This window comes from Antedon bifida, chromosome 5, assembly GCF_963402885.1.
Source record: "Antedon bifida chromosome 5, ecAntBifi1.1, whole genome shotgun sequence".
Taxonomy (NCBI): domain Eukaryota; kingdom Metazoa; phylum Echinodermata; class Crinoidea; order Comatulida; family Antedonidae; genus Antedon; species Antedon bifida.
In genome coordinates this window covers 13,652,726-13,666,127 of record NC_136230.1, presented here as the reverse complement: position 1 = coordinate 13,666,127, position 13,402 = coordinate 13,652,726, and the positions used below count along the sequence as shown (strand labels likewise).

General features: G+C 33.0%; 1 protein-coding gene across 1 annotated transcript in view; it reads left to right on the top strand.

Annotated features, from left to right (window-relative positions):
* The window catches only part of LOC144842636 (uncharacterized), a 173,169-nt gene that overhangs the window by 14,364 nt on the left and 145,403 nt on the right, over positions 1 to 13,402 (top strand). The window lies entirely within an intron of this gene.

Below are 13,402 nucleotides of genomic sequence, written 5' to 3'. Positions count from 1 at the left end.
TGTTGAACAAATACCAACAGCAACTGACCTATTGCCAAATGAATAAAGCAGTCTGTTAGTTTGACAAAGATACATTCATATTATATCATTACATCATCATCATTATGGAAAGAAGAACATATCAACATTACAATAAAAAAGAACTAGATTATAACAATGCCAAAATAAAAATGATGGCGAGAATCATTGTTTTCTTCTTCATGAGTTGAATAGGGGAGAATTAAATAATTATTTCACAGATGGGCATTTTTTTTTGACCTAAAATTCCCTAACTAGATGTGCTTTAAGTCTACACCTCATGACGTCAAATATACAATTACAATTATTAGAACAGTTGCTCGTTTAACACAGAATTTAACTTTTTTTCAATTGAACTAGACTAGATATAAACACTAAATAGAAGAAAATATTTCTAACCGTATATTAGTTGGATAGAGCTCTGCAGTATAGAAAAATATAATACCGAATGCAGCGGTTACTCCAAACTTTCCTACCATCGCTACTGTCAGTCGTCCTATTCCCATTGCTTTCAACAAAATAAAAAATATATTACAAAGTCAATTATTGGTAAAAACAAAACACAGTAATGTCTTACTATATTTATTCATAAAAAATCAATATGTGATTCTAGTACGAATCACCAATAATTAAGACGAATTTATAATTCATAGCTCTTCTTCATTTGGCTACCAGTTCATCGCAGGATTAAGTATGAATTACTCATAACCACATTTAAAGCACTACAGAATATTGCTCAAAATTATTATTTGAGTAGAATCTTGTATCGTATTAACCAGCTCGCTCACTTAAATCATCAGATGATACTATACTGCTTAGAGTTCCATCAGACTTTGGACAGCTGGAGAATGTTATGGAAAAGTTTACCGCGTACAACAAGATCTTCAATGTGGTCACCAATTGAGTTAATTAATAGAATAGAACGTATACAAAGGATAATGATGTTTAAAAAGGTTCCTGGGACACATCTTATTTGTATAGATTGAAAGTGCTAGAATTATTATCTATTGATGACTTGTTTAAATTACATAGACTTTTATTAGGACTTAATGTGCTGAAATGTTACTGTCCTCATTCTTATAATAATGTAGTATATTAAAACTACTGAAAGGTGTCCGGGTAAGCTTTTACGTTGGAATTCGAAAGGTAATACTTTCGAAAGCTAATTCTGTATTTGTTTCCTTTCCTAGACTATGGAAGCAAATACCAAATCCTTTAAACAAACAGTTTAATTACCTTAGTATCACTAGTTGTCGTAGACCTTTGTGGAATTTTAACTTGTTTTATTCATTCTTTAACATAAATGGTTTTATACATGTATGTACTGCAGCTGTGGGCATTATAAATTCTTTTATTATTATCATTGTTGGTGTTGTTGTTTACTTACGAATAAAAATAGTCAGTAAACAAGCAACGCCACCGAGTAACAATGTTGCTGATAAAGATCGTCTGCGTCCAAAATAGTCCAGAGCTACAATACTCAATGCATAGGCTGGTATCTCGGTAGCACCAGATACAAGAAAAGATATGTAATGATTAACGCCAAAATCAGAAGTACTCAGAGAGAGGCCAAAGTAAGAGATATTAACAGCAATCCTTAAAAAAAAAACAATATTTAATATTTAAACAATTATTATTATTATTATTATTATTAAAAATAGTCACGGTATTGATCGTTACCATCGTTTGAAGAAGTTTGAAGAAGGCCTGCAAAATGACAGAAACAGTAGGCAAACAAACTTCTCCAAACAATGGTAGATGCTAAGGTATTAGACAGCTTTAGTTTGGCAATTTTGAGTTTGACAAAGGAAGTTTTCGAATGTCTGTTCTGAAAACTATTTAGTTTGCAGAAGTTAGGCCGCCAAAAGCCTCCAGTAACTAGTGTCCAACAGGCACAAAAACATCTCCAAATTGTTAAGTAAATTATGCTAGTGTAGAATATGCTTTAGGGAAGTGGAGACAAACTTTTATTTTTCAGAAGTTTCCTGAGGTTCCTTAAGTTTTTGTCACCATGCAGTAAACAAAATGAAAAGTTTGCTTGTGTAGACGTTTAGTGTTTCCTAAAAAAAAGCCGTACACATCAGGTAAAACATACTACAAGCATAACTTACCAGCATAACATAACATTAAATGTTCGCTTACAAACTGGCCATGGTCTAAATAAATCAAGAAACGACATGAGTGAAGATGGTTTACCCTGAAAATATAAAAGTTCAGCAAGTGAATAGAAGAAATGTTATAACTTAAAAATAATTACATCCTAGTCAAAATATCTAAGAAGCTTACCTCAAAATAGAAAGGTGCGTTTTCATTTAAGGAAACATACATTTCTTTTGCTGTTGATAACTTAATGAAATACCCTTGTTTCGTGTGTAGGTGTATACATTTTTATTGTCTTCATATTTGTATCATTTGTCTATCAAGGAATACCAGAACCAAGAAAATAAGATAAATGTGCCCATGTTGACTTTTAAAAAGATACGGAATAAGATACATATACATCTTCACCGTTTATAAATTAAAACAGTATTCAACTCTGGTGGTTTGTAATGTCTCTATGCTTCTTTAAATCCGTTCGTTGTTGAAACCTCTGTATATATTGTAATTGTTTTACCATCAGGAAAAACAAATAAAAACATTTTGTATCTTGTATGTGAATGAATATTATTATTACTGGAAATTTTCAATATTATAAACAATCATTGTTTTTAAATTAAGAAATATTCGATAACGTTTCATATTCCTGATTATATGTAATAACTATTATACGTACAGTGTGTTCAGAAAAGTGAAAATCTGTTGGCAAATTAACGTTGTTTACAGTTGCTGCCTTCTCAGTTATCTTCTTTGCTTCATCATATCTTTTTTGAGAAATCAACCACCGTGCTGATTCTGGGAAAAATCTTGAAAAAGAGAGATCATTTGTATTTAAAGAGAGTAATTTCGGTCAAGAATTTAAGCGAATGCATTAATTATTGTTTCGTTAAAAAAACTAAAATAATTTTCTATTAGGCCTATAATGTTAAAACATAGGCCCTATTTTAGTTTAACAAAACATAATGTATTTGTTAATTTAGCGTATTTGATAGCTTTTAACATTTTCATACATGTTTTACCATTACACTGGTCAAAGTGCCAAATAAATGAATGGAAAAAAATGTTAATCACTACAATTTACTTTCGCTCTTTTTGTTGTATTATTTATATTAATTACAAAGGAAAGGCAAAACTCCTGTTATGGACTTGAATATTTGAGAATAAAACAATAAAATAAAATATACAAAAAGTGTTACGGTATTTATACAGTGTTGTAACTTTCTCTTACGGTATATAAAGAAAATATAATAGCCCAGGTACACTAGCCACAAGCTGTAAAGTTCGCCATTCACGGATAAAGTATGCAAGTCCTGCCATGATTATTAGACCAAATGCAAAGAAGAATTCGATAACAAGTCCAGCATATGTTCGTTTTGAAACACCGACAGTCTCAGTACCTAAAGAGAATCGATATAAACAATGATTACCATTATTATAGTGTATTAGTACAGTTTAAGGGCAATTTATACAGACGATTCGAGCGGTTAGTGATAGGTGGAAAACTTGCTTGTCCCAGGTAGAATTTGTATCTATCATGAGCGGGTTTCCACTCAATCGCTCCTTGTTTTGTATAAGGTCATACGAAATAACATGATTCTATATAGGCTATTTTTGTTTTCCGCTTACCGCTTACCGTTAACGATTGTTTGTGTAAATTGGCATTTAGTATACTTACATTAAACTTTTAAAGGGTAGCTCCGGGAATAAAGTAACTATTGTTTATAATTATATTTTTCGTCAGCGTTAAAGCATAATGAATGTAGGCATACGGCTTTACCACGTTAACATTGGTTCTCGCCAGGTCGCCGAAGTTAAGCAACGTTTGGTCCGGTTAGAGCTTTGAAAAGATTAAAAATCTGGGAATATCGGGTGGTGTATATAATGTATATATGAAGCTTGGTTCTATTAGGCATTTGAAATCATTACTGCTGACACTTATGGCAGCCTCTGTTCAGACGTATTGGTTTATGCGTCTCATCTGGTTAAGGTTGGCACAGGACGAGTGAAGCACTTAATTAATGATAGGACCAAACAAGGTGATTTGTTCATCCATTATTCACATGAATGTAATGTAAAACTGTTGTCGTTCGCGAAAGACATCGACTAAAGAAAAGTAAGGCAGAGCAATGTTTAGCCTCAAGCTACTATTTCAATATGTTATTGTGTCGATCTTTGTTGGAAATACAATCAACTCGATCTACCATAATTATCTAAATAATTAAAAATATAATATAATTAGGTGATCTGCACTGAGCGAAGATTATGCATATCTATATATAAATACCCTACCTATAACAAAGGCAGTGATGAAAACAGCAATGTTTGCTGCCGCCGTGATGAATCGCAACGCCGTGTAAGCAGCAAACGATTTCACAAAGGAAGTTAATATTCCAGAGCCACACTGCAAGCCTACAGCTAAAAACAAAACAGGTTTCCTACCAAACCTATGAAGGAAATTAAAACAAAAATGCATATTTGTATCATGTAATAAATCATAATCGCAAATACAGTGTCATTGAAAGAATTATTTATTGGTAAGTCGATATATGAAAAGGGATGTCTGTAATTTGTTTATGTCAAAGATATTTGAGGTTTTTAAGTCACGGAAGAGTGGTTTAGTATATGAAAGATAATTTGAGTCGGTACATATGCGAACTGTGATTTTGATTATAGAGCAATTCAATAGGATTGTGTGTACGGTTACAACATTCGCTGTTTAGCTCATATAACAACACAAAACAATAAATAATTGGAATGTTCTATTAATTAAGCGTTTAGTTGCAAATACATTTGACATATGAATTTCGCAATGATAATAAGTAAGACCATTCATCAAAATCTACTAACTACATATACCCTTACATTTAAAAACTACAGAAAGACCAATACGTCGCCGGTCGTCTGTTCAGTTAGGAAATGCCAAAATACTTACTTGTCCGCTAAAGCTCCAAAAACAAGTGAACCAACTAGTGTTCCAACAAAAAAAATTGACTGTGAAAGCGATGGCTTTGCGGCCTTTTCACAGACAAGATCAAACTGAAATTAAAACAAAAACTGGTAAAATCAAAATAATGGTTTACAAATGATAAACTAAAAGAAATGTTAATAGTAATGTCAGGGCAATTTACAAAAAAAGCCACGGCAATTACAGGCCACCGTAATATCGACGTCGTTAAACACTGTTTGGTAATAATATGATAACCTTCTTGTTTATACATTTTCATTACAAAATTTGATACTGTAAATGATTTAATAAACATGCAGTGAGCTGTACAACATATACAAACAAAATATTAATAATAAATGATCCTTATATATGTTTATTATCTCTTTCTTGTAATTATCTTTCAACTTTCGTATTTTATTTATTCAAACATTCTGAATAAGGCATTAGTATTTGACTTATTTTGTGCCGATCGTCGTCTTTCCTAACCACAGCAAAAAGTAATTCTTTGTTAAAGTGCACAACATACACTTAGATTACAAAGGGGAATAATATTAAATTGTATAAACTGTAACCCTTATTTAGTTGCGTTAGAGAGTATGTATTATAATCATAACATAAACCATTGGGATTTCCGGAGTTTGTGTATCACGATTTATTATAATGTATTAGCGTCCACAGCCAACTCATGCTAGACGTGATCTCTGTACTTGGTCGTCATACCGCCGCTATGTTGAAGTAAATTGTCCGAAAGAGAGAGACGTATCGAAAGAGAAATCTTACTGAAGAATTGCCAAAATTGCAGTATTTCAATTGCAATAATTTGCACGTAGAGAATCCCTGGATGAGTTACTTCACAACTGGCGCCACCTCCTGTCTGAACTAAATATGTGCAATTAGACCGATTACACTACCAGGAATGCTATAGAGCTCCACTTTCTCCTAGAATGGAGAAAATAAGTATTCTATCCATGCTCTTAGTAAATTAACATTTCACAAGTAGGCCTACCAAATACGATGGTGGACATGTCGTGATACCCCATTTCCAGCTTCGAAAGCACTATATAGGTTGCCCTGGAAAGTTATATTATTGATAATGATCTAGTCAACGTCCAGATTCAGGATGAACCAGCTTCTCAGGCGAACCGAGATTCGCCGAATTTCTTATGGACTAGTGATTCTACAACTGTGCATGGTATTCGTTTAGTTAACTTTGATTTGTGTGACTCGTTATAATCGTATCACATGCATCATTTTGCTCTTTACGATTATATATTATGTGCAGTAGGCTACTTTGAAATTGTATTCAGTGTCTTCATGAGCTCTAACAATGTCACCTACCAACGTAATAACAAACAAAGGGGGAAAAATCACCACCACAATCATTAGGACGTCATTATAAGTAGAGCGAACACTCATTGAATATACTTTCGATCGTGGCGTGTAGGGTGGCCTTTAAGCGTCACGGCAACTTTCAAAAAATATACGGCAATTTACAAAATAAACCACGGCAATTTTTTTTAAAAGCCAGGGTGTTTCATTTTTAAGTTGCCGTGGTATTTTTGTTGAAATGATGTGTTTTATTTTTAAGTTGCCGTGATGTTTTATAATAAAGTTGCCGTGGCTTTTTTTTAAATTGCTGTGGCTTTTTTAAAATTGCTGTGGCTTTTTTTGTAAATTGCCGTGATATTTTTTAAAAGTTTCCGTGACACTTACAGGCCACCGTAGATTTGATAACCCTGACCCACTTAGTTTGGTTTTCGGTAAACCTAAATTAAATTTGATGTACTAACAACTCTTTAAAGATTACCTGATTAAAAAGGGTTGATACAGCATAATTTTAAGATACGTTCGGGTCTTTTTTTTGTGTCATTTGAATTTAAAACGAAATGTTTGGAGTTGTGGTAATTTAAGTTCAATGGATGGCGCCGGCATTATTTATACTCACAAAGCATTTATAAGGAAGTGAAATGTCTTGTTTTGTAAGTAACGCATGCGCCAAGTTTATGACTATTATTCGATATTTTAACAAATATATTGACACATTATTGACATTTTCTTGGCCTAATTTTAATTCCTATAAATTTCATACCATTTGGCCTACCATCATAACAATTAGAGTCATGGACTCATTCATTTTAATAAACATTTCATGAAAGATGTTATTGTATAATACTGACAATATAGCGTTGCAATTTATACTTAGCAAATACTACAAAGTGTACACGGAAAGCATCACACTCAATCGTGCATGATAAAGTGACCTTCTAATCATTTCTTTTTTTAAATGGTTAATACAGTTGAACCTCCGTGAGCGTGAGTGGAGATTCTGTCCCAGCAATTCTGTTCCAAGCCCCATGATACAGTCCTTGCAGTACCACACAGAAAGACAAACTGTCATATTGACCAACAATCAGAAAAGTGTGAATTTCTACCACCGTATGCCATTCAGCTCGCATCAACGCGTACAATATCTCTTAAACTTCTCTCCTACAAAAATGTCGACATTTAACCCTCACTGGAATATTTTTCTCAACAAAACGCTAATTCTGTGATAATTTTGTAGTTAAAGGATGGGTTTGTACTAGATAATGTGCTCTCTAACCATTGTTTGGAGAGGTATCTCCCTGGTTCGACACGGTGTCTCTAGGAACTTGTATTACAAAAAGAAACAAACGCGTATAATTCTTATAGGGGTTCATATTTGAGAAACATTTGAACCTTTATTAGCAACCAATTACGATATCGATTAATTGTATTAAAATATATAAAACAGCATAATTTGAAATACACTAAGACCGACCGTGGTGGGCGCCGATTTTCAATAGAAGATACCGTAGGTGCGCAACTGAGCTATGCTTGGGGCCAAGGTCAGAACATCTATAGAATTGGACCTTTAGTTGACCGGAAATTAAATAAAAATTTGTCAAAGTTCCAGCTTGAAATTAATTATATAAAATATAAAATAATTGTTCGAAACTCAATACACTGGTTCGAGCCAATGCGATTCCAGTGGTTAGTGGTGGTGAGATGGTTTCTTCACCTCATTCCACTAGTGCTGATGAAGCAAGATAGTTTTGAGACTTTTACCAACATTACGGTATCATATAGCATATCATAGCATGGGACTATTTTAGATGTTTACGTAACTACCTATATTTGACTTTACCTCTTGGATGATAGTTGACTTGTACTGAGAGGTATCGTATTCCCATCCATCTGTACACAATGTAATGTCAAGTTCTCGAGATACGTTGTTTGTAAAAAGTGCTTCCGTCATGTCTTCGCTCGTATACATCCAGCATTGTGCTTCGTTTGGTATTGTATTTACATCATCTTTAGGTCTTGCTAAGTTTTGTTTTATTTTGATACATGTTTCCCTTTCGACTGAATCACTGTTTGTACAATTAAAGTTTTGTAACTCCGGTACGACACACCAGTGATCTGTTTTAGCGGAGATAAACACATGCGATAGGCTATGTATTGCAACAGGAATGACGATTAGGCAAACCATGGCATACTGTCGCTTCTGATATCGACCGAAGTCGCCAAGAAGTTTTAGAACATCGTCAAAATCCATATTGTAAAACGAAGTTGATATCAATGTGACTATATAAAATGAATAAAACTCTGGAGTAGGAGAGGACTGCACTGCACTGGCCAATTGGAAGCCATCATCCTTTTATAAGTTAGACCAGCTAATGAAACTTTATGCTGTGTACGATTAGTCCACTATTGTTGCGTGTGTACATTTTACGGTTAGGTGATTCGCTAGACTTGATCCACAAGTTTGTAGTAGTTATTGTTTGTTTATTAATATTTCCAGTGAGTGGGCGTTGCAGTCTGTGTCTGTTAAGCTTGAATTATACGTATAAGACGTCATGTGTTATTCTTTTTACCAAGTTTAAGCCAAATCGCTGTATAGAACCTCTAAATGCGGTGATGGAAATATGATTATTATCCTCTATTCTAAAAATAAGTTTGCAATATGATGATTTTTCGGAACAACTAATCGGAAAAAAATCTATAATTTTCACCTTTTGGCATCTGAGGCGCTGTAATCGCACGAATTATTAGTTTAAATTGCATGTCGTGTTTCGTTTTAGTTCATAAAAAATGGCCTCGTTAAGTATGTTTTGTACGCCGTGCATAAATACGAGCGTGACGTGATAAAGTGTTTTATTTGATATTATCCTATAATAATATAGCTATTATAAAAACATTTGTGTACGGTTAATACTATAAATATCTATACAAAATATTACAAGCTTTTTTTTTCAAGGCACTTACGGATTACATTTAACTACTTTAATGTTTCAAACATTATATACATACACTAAATTCATAAGTTCTAAGACAGCACTCACAGCGCGCACCACTTCATCTGCTGGACATTGCAAGACATCGCAGTGTCCTACGCTGTCGATTTTAAAGACGAGAAGACGATACAACGCCGTAATATACCACACAAGCCATACTACTAATAAAGCAGCATTCATAATCCTAAAATATAACGTTACGTAAAGGTTGTACTCAAGTCAATTAATTTAATGAAAAGTATATGGCAAAATACACGTACAGTTAATATCAACACTCATAATAAGTAAACGCGATCTATATTATACCTGATATACAAATTGAAGTTGGTGCCTTCATGGCCACACATAGCTATTTATTATTGCCGATCTCTTTCTGCTAGTACAACATTAAGATCAGATACAATTATTTACAAAAATAAATAAAAATAAAATTGTGTAAACTAAGTTATAGGCCTAAATATATTACAAGATTATATAAAAAATGCTGTTGGAAAATCAGATAAACCTTTTTTTTATTGTCACAGAATTGGGTTAGATGTGATTGTGTTTAGTATATTATTTAATAATTACATAAATACACTATTTTATAGTAATTCACAATAAAATAAAAAGCAATATCAACTTTGTTATTGTTGATGTTTTTTTGAAGGGCCGGGAGCTTTGTACTGTAATTTTTAAAGATAAACGAGTCTTACTCTTCGCTGTTCCTAGTCCATAGCCAAGATTTTTAAAAGAAAATATAGCTGTAGGCCTAGTATAGTAGTAGATGAATGAATTTGCCAAATAATTGTCATGAGGCCTATTTACCACTTTCGCTGCTGGTTTCTAACTTGAAAAGGGCACCTTAGGATTAGAATTATTTTGAACCGAACGACCCGACATCCCTGGACGAGCTTGTGCTCTTACATAGGCCTAAAAAACAATAAGAATTGGTTTATATTAAATTTACTAAACTTTCAATGTTTTGACTACCACTACCACTACCACATTGATACTAAAAAAAAATCAATAATATATCGGTAAACAGTTTTTTTTAAGACGGTTATTTCATCAAACATGTCTATTTAAAGATTGACATTAAACTTGAATTAAATAATTCTAATACAAAATCTAATGGCAAAAAGATTAAATTAATGACGTTTCATATATGATTTTTAAAACATTCTCTGCCAATTTTATATATTTGCCAAGGAAGCAGACAAGAAGATGCAAGATGAAATAAAAGTAGCATTTGGAAAACAATAAATTGTAGAATAAATATACGAGTCCAAGGTTAAAAATGGTTGCAGGTCATTAATATATCGATACTAAAATAATAACACGATCATAAATTTCTATTCCTTTGACATTATAATACAGTCTATTTCGAAAAAGAAGCCCATAGTATCTTGAAAAGAAGTCATGGGCTTGACATCGAGATGGCCTTCTTTTCGATGTTTTACGGTATACTATGTATATTATTGTTTGATCTTGAAAGTGGTTCCACGATGGTTCATAAACATTGTTATCTGTTTTTGTTATTACATTTTATATTGAAATTATATAGTAAACGTCTTTTATGTCTTAAATAAGTAATAATATACACATAAATAATAAAGTAATAATAAATACAAACTTAAAACAGTAGTAAGTAGTAATATTACACTAGAATTTACAACCAGTATTGCTTATTAAAATGTTTATAGTACCCAACAGTATGGAACAGTTTGCCTTTTATATGACCTTTGTACAGTTTTAAAACTAATGTAAATGGAGTCAAATTTAGAAGAAAAAAATGTTATGTATTGACCTGTGATTGTATAATAGAGAATGAATACATTGCCGAATGATCCAAGAAATAAAAACAGTAGTAAGTGTATATCGTGAATTTAAGGAAGGATAAATATAAGATTTTTGACGTTTTCAATACTTTAAACATTATAAATATTCTTTTTAGCTTTATATTACTTTTTATGTATTAATTTAATAATTAAACTTTTGAAACATATCCATGTATAAATTGGAGAATTATCATCAAATCAAAAAACTAGATATTTAGGATATTTTTATAGAAGAGGGAAAATTCCCCCATCTTTGTTATGTACCTGCATAAATATTACAGTGGAAACTGTATTAAGGGGACACCTTTAGGACCAGTGTCCCCTTAAAGTCTGGTTACCAATATGACACAATGCAATGACACAATGCAATGACGTAAGCCACAACGCAAAAGATTATTCGAACTTGCGTTGCGGCTTACGTCCTTGTACTGCATCCTAGTGGGAACCAAGCTTAATAGAGTTTCCCTTGAACACTGGCTGGGAGTTCTTATTTATACAGTCAGTACTGTGTTTTAAGGTTTACTATAGTGTAACCAATTATAGTACTACTTTTGGTAAGCTCACTATACTGTCAAAATATAAGATATTATTATAATTTTAAAAATATGTGAACAAATAACAACATTTTCACATGTTTTATAAAAAATATTTATCTTAAATAAAATAAAGCACTTTTTTTTTAAAGGCAGAAGACATGGCCACACCACTATACGCTACTCTAATTTATTCTTAAATCCTAATTTTTTTGTCAAATCAACCTCTAATTTTATCACATATTGCAACTTAGCACCAAATTCAGCATGATCTAGTACCATTGAGGTATTAATAGATTGACTAGAGTGCTAACTATGTTACAGCAAAATGATGAGACAGTGCTGGTGCTTTAAAATTATCCACTGTATCTGTTCAAAAATATTATTTAGTAATAATTAATATAAAACAATAACTTACAATATTATGAAGAATACACGAGTCAGAAAATATATAGAAAGATGAGGGCGTATCAATTTGATCTCTGTTGCGCGTGCGTACAACTGAGGACTAGTGCTGTTCCGCCGTACCACGCCGAGAATGTTAAAGAGTCGTTATCCAATCGAGTTCGAACAATACCATGAAAGCCCCAGTGGTCTAATGGTTAGGACATCTGCATATCAAGCAGGCGGTCCGAGTTCGAGTCTCGGTTGGGGCGACTTTTTCTCATTCTCACAGATTTCCTCATCTTTATCGTTTCAAATTAATTAATTAAATTTCAGTATATCACCGGGCGGTTTAGAATTAATGTTCTTTGCCTCTTGTGTATATATATATATATTTATATATATAAACAAATCAGGCAAAGAACATTAATTCTAAACCGCCCGGTAATATACTGAAATTTATTTAATTAATTTGAAACGATAAAAATGAGGAAATCTGTGAGAATGAGAAAAAGTCGCCCCAACCGAGACTCGAACTCGGACTATATATATATATATATATTTATCGTTTCAAATTAATTAATTAAATTTCAGTATATTACCGGGCGGTTTAGAATTAATGTTCTTTGCCTGATTTGTTTATATATATAAAAGTATCTCTTCGGAGATCCCGCCTCGTGAATAAAAATACTGTAAGATGAGGGCGTATCAATTTGATCTCTGGTGCGCGTGCGTACAACTGAGGACTAGTGCTGTTCCGCCGTACCACGCCGAGAATGTTAAAGAGTCGCTATCCAATCGAGTTCGAACAATACCATGAAAGCCCCAGTGGTCTAATGGTTAGGACATCTGCATATCAAGCAGGCGGTCCGAGTTCGAGTCTCGGTTGGGGCGACTTTTTCTCATTCTCACAGATTTCCTCATCTTTATCGTTTCAAATTAATTAATTAAATTTCAGTATATTACCGGGCGGTTTAGAATTAATGTTCTTTGCCTGATTTGTTTATATATATATATATATATAAACAGAACAGGCAAAGAACATTAATTCTAAACCGCCCGGTGATATACTGAAATTTAATTAATTAATTTGAAACGATAAAGATGAGGAAATCTGTGAGAATGAGAAAAAGTCGCCCCAACCGAGACTCGAACTCGGACCGCCTGCTTGAGATATGCAGATGTCCTAACCATTAGACCACTGGCAGGGGCTTTCATGGTATTGTTCGAACTCGATTGGATAGCGACTCTTTAACACTCTCGGCGTAGTACGGCGGAACAGCACTA